This window comes from Populus alba, chromosome 4, assembly GCF_005239225.2.
Source record: "Populus alba chromosome 4, ASM523922v2, whole genome shotgun sequence".
In the NCBI taxonomy this organism is placed as follows: domain Eukaryota; kingdom Viridiplantae; phylum Streptophyta; class Magnoliopsida; order Malpighiales; family Salicaceae; genus Populus; species Populus alba.
Window position 1 is genome coordinate 18,836,431 of NC_133287.1, and position 4,509 is coordinate 18,840,939.

The 4,509-nt window shown below is 35.9% G+C and overlaps 1 pseudogene; it reads left to right on the forward strand.

Annotated features, from left to right (window-relative positions):
• Positions 1–3,063, forward strand: part of LOC118036273 (mechanosensitive ion channel protein 6-like) — a 6,449-nt pseudogene extending 3,386 nt beyond the window's left edge.
• The last annotated feature ends 1,446 nt before the right edge of the window (positions 3,064–4,509 follow it).

Below are 4,509 nucleotides of genomic sequence, written 5' to 3' on the forward strand. Positions count from 1 at the left end.
GTTCTTGGAAAATCAGAAAACCTTTGGTGGCGGCGAGATTACGTTGGACTTGGACATGGAAATGGATGAACTAAAAAGGTGACCGAGGATCATCACATGGAAGACACCTGCCTTCCTTCCCAGAATCATTACCGACTAAGCCATCCTCTAGAGAAACTCGTGTGTCCTTCGAACCGTCTCTCTCCGGAGGCAGCCTTAATGGTGCACTCGAATCTGTCAGAAGGCGATGCAAGGAGGACGGTTCAGTCAATTCTCATCAACGAAAACAAGAACAGGAACGCGAAGAAGTTTTGAAGTGCTCGTCGAATGCATCCTTTCGGAGACATGCCAATCCACTGTCAAGATTGAAAACAAAATCAAGACTTATAGATGACCCTTCACCACAGGAATTGGAGATAATGTCAGGGAGGATACCAAAGTCTGGGCCAATGAGATCCGGGATGTTAAGTAGGGTGTTGTATGATGAGGATGATGAGGATCCATTCGAGGATGTGGACTTACCGGAAGAGTACAAGAACGACAAGTTAAGTACATTGACTGTCCTCCAATGGTTGAGTTTGATTTGTGATTTTAGCTGCACTGGTGTGTAGTCTTTCTTTTCGTGATTTAAAGAAAGTGAAGATTTTGAACTTAAGTTATGGAAATGGGAAGTTTTGTTGCTGGTTTTGATATGTGGAAGGTTGGTTTCAGGATGGGGGATTCATTTGATAGTGTTTTTCATTGAAGAAATTTTTTGTTGCGGAAGAGGGTTTTTGTATTTTGTGTATGGATTGAGAAAGGGAGTGCAGAATTGTTGGTGGTTAGGGCTTGTTTTGTTGGCATGGCACTTCTTATTTGATAAGAAGGTTCAAAGGGATACCAAAAGTGACTTTCTCGAATATGTTTACTAAAAATCTTGGTTTGTTTTTTGGTGGGGAATTTCATATGGTTGATCAAGACTTTGATGGTTTAAGGTGCTTGCTTCTTCTTTCCATGTCAGCACTTATTTTGACAGGATTCAGGAGTCACTCTTCAATCAATTTGTGATAGAAGCATTATCAGGTCCACCATTGATTGAAAAACAAAAAGCTGAAGATGATGTAGAGAGGATTGCTGCTGAGGTCCGCAAGCTGCAGAATGCTGGGGTTACCATGCTGCAGAACTCAAGGCATCTGTCTTCCCACCAGCTAAGAGTGGCAGGTTGAATCCCAATAGAGTAATGCAAGAAAACTTTCACAGCAAAAAGCTTTAAATTTTCCGGGGAAACTTTCACAAAAGGGGGAGAAAGAAGCGGATGATGGGATCACAATTGACCACTTAGATAAACTTAATACCAAGAATATTTCTGCTTGGAATATGAAGAGGTTGATGAAAATTGTGCGGCATGGCTCGTTGTCCACTTTGGATGAGCAGATACTAGGTGCTGCTGCTGAGGACGAATCCACGACACGTATCAGAAGCGAAAACGAGGCGAAAGTTGCAGCAAGAAAAAATTTTTAATAATGTGGCTCGCCATGGATCAAAGTGAGCAGCTCATCACCTCATTTTGATAATCCAATCTCATCGTTTAAATTATTTGACATTATCATACAATTTCGATTATTTTTTTTGGCGATTTCCATGTTTTTTGTTTCATTCTTAAGCACAATGACAGTTTTAATGGGACGAAATTCCTATTTGCTTGACTGACTTGCTATATTTTCAATCTTCTCAAAGATTATAGATTATTTTGTTTGGTAGGTTCATCTACTTGCAGGATTTGATGCGCTTTTTGGAAGAAGATCAAGCTTTCAAGACAATGAGTTTCTTTGAAGAAGAATCTGAAACCAGCAGAATCGGTAAATCATCCCTGAAGAACTGGGTGGTGAGGTCTCGGTTGGAATCCTTCTACTCATCCCTAAGGTTGTACTAAAGTTATAAGATCTACAATGTAATCCCCATTTTCGCAAGGTCAATGCCTTTAGGGAAAGAAGGGCACTTGCTCTAACATTGAATGATACAAAGACTGCTGTGAACAAGCTCCATCAGATTATAAACGCAATAGTTTGGCATTGTTATAGTTGTAATCTCCCTAGTCATACTTGGAATTGCCAAGAGCAAGTTTTTTGTGCTTCTAGGATCACAGGTTCTTGTTGTGTCCTTTGTTTTTGGAAATACTGCCAAGACATTGTTCGAGTCAATTATCTTCTTGTTCGTTATCCATCCATTTGACGTCGGAGATAGGTGTGAGATAGATGGAGTCCAGGTACACACAGAGTTCAGGCTCCATTCCTTTGTCTGTGTAGATCTGCACAATTTCTTTCATTTTATGATACTGTGTTACAATATAGCTTGATGTTCATTGTGTTTCAGCTGATAGTGGAGGAGATGAACATTCTAACAACTTTCTTCCTAAGAGCTGACAATCAGAAAGTGTTGTATCCTAATAGTGTGTTCTTGCAACCAAACCAATCGGCAATTACTATCGCAGTCCTGACATGGGCGATTCGGTTGAGTTTCCACATCCACATATGCACTCCAGCCGAAAAAGTTGCTCTTATGAAGCAGAGAATAACAGGGTTAAGTATCATTCCAGTTGTTACCATCAAGAAAACCATCCTTTTTCTAACAATCTCTTCTTCTCTTGAATGCTAATGCAGTTACATTGAGGGCAAGAAAGAGCACTGGTATCCCGATCCTTCATTTGTATTCAAGGAATTAGTAGATTTGAACAAGATGATGGTAGCAGTATGGATTAGGCATAGAATGAACCATCAAGACATGGCAGAGAAGACCAAAAGAAGAGCTCTTCTGCTAGAAGAGATGGTGAAAATATTCAGTGAGCTTGACATTCAATACCGATTATTTCCTATTGATATCAACATCCGTGCCATGCCTCCTCTTGACAAAAAGTATCTCCTGCCTTAGAGACTTTCATTTCTAATTGCAGCAATATCCCATCGCTAAAATATATCTTTTTCTCTCGTTTTTTCTAGTAACAGATAGTCAGGTTGGTGAGTTGAAGCATTTTGAAAGGGTTAAGTGCTTCCTTAATTAATGTTCTTCTCAATAATGACATGTGCAATATTAACATTTTGTCCCTCGTTAAACACATAGCAAGGATCTTTGATCATGCAAGATGGTATAGGGCTTCATCCTTAGAGTCAAAGTTGATGATTGGTTAATAACTCGTGGTATGTCACTGTACTCTCTTTTGTTCTTTTTTTTTTTTTTTAATTCGGGGTGTCCGGACTAGCTTGCACGCACCACAACTAATCCTCGGGCTCACTGAATATCCTGCAAGCCCAGTGAGCATATAAAACACCGCGGAGGTGACAGGTGTATATAAATGGGGCTTAAACCCTGGTATGGAGAAAGAAAACAAGTCTCTTCAATCACTGAGCCACAACCCTACTTGTCTCTCTTTTGTTCTTTTGTTAGACCCACAAACTGCTTTCATATGAAGATTATGCCCTTCTTGATAGAGGCAGAATGCCAGCAGTCATATTTCGGTTTCCTTTACTCTGTAGATGTAGCGGTCCATCACCTTTCTAATCCCAACCACAGATGTCAAATTTGAAGATGTTTAGTAGCGTGGTAATAGTTATGATTTGAAGTATTTTTTTATTTTTTAAAAAATTATTTTTAATATCAATATATTAAAATAATTTAAAAATATAAAAGAAATAATTTTAAATAAAAAAAATTAATTTTTTAAAAAATATAGTTTCAACCATGTTACCAATCATTGCCTTAACTTGAATCCAAAATTTCTAAATGAAAAATAAAAATTGTATGTGATCCTTCAATCATGGTGGTTAAATATGGCTCCGTCTATATGAGTTTACTTGAAAACTCGAGATTTAAAGCTTAATTCGTCTTAAATTTTTAATTGAGTTAAATAAAATACTAACATGTAAAACTTGGCTAACCCAACAAAATTTTATTGATTAAGTTAACCAAATCAAATAAAATTAAATTTGAGATAAACACCTAAAAAAAATATCAAAACAGCTAATCCTACAAAGTAAAAGTAAACAAAACGCAATGATGCAAATTTGACCAAATATTGCACACACAATTATACTTACCAAAATTATTATAAAAAATAGGAAAAATAAAAGACCAAAAAAATAATACCAACTTCATTGAATTTTTTCTCTTGGTAAAACAATCACATGAATTTACAAATGTATTTTTTGTATTATAGGTAAAATAAAAAATAATTATTTTCAGATTGGTTTGGTTTTTACTTATAAAAATAACAAAATTGAAATTTTGTAAAAAAATAAAATTTAACCGAAATCAGTTCTAACCGACCTATTTCAGTTCAGTTATTTTATATTAAAAATAAAAAAAAAATCTATATTATTTTTTGGGTTTTTGTTGAACTTTATTATGGGCTTTAGATGAGCTTCTAATTTATGTTAATATTGTCTAATTTTATCTGGAATATATTTAATTTTTTTCACTAAATATTCATTTATATTAAATTAAATGTCAATCTTATGTTCAATATATTGCAAGCCTTCCTAAGTATATTTTTTCTAT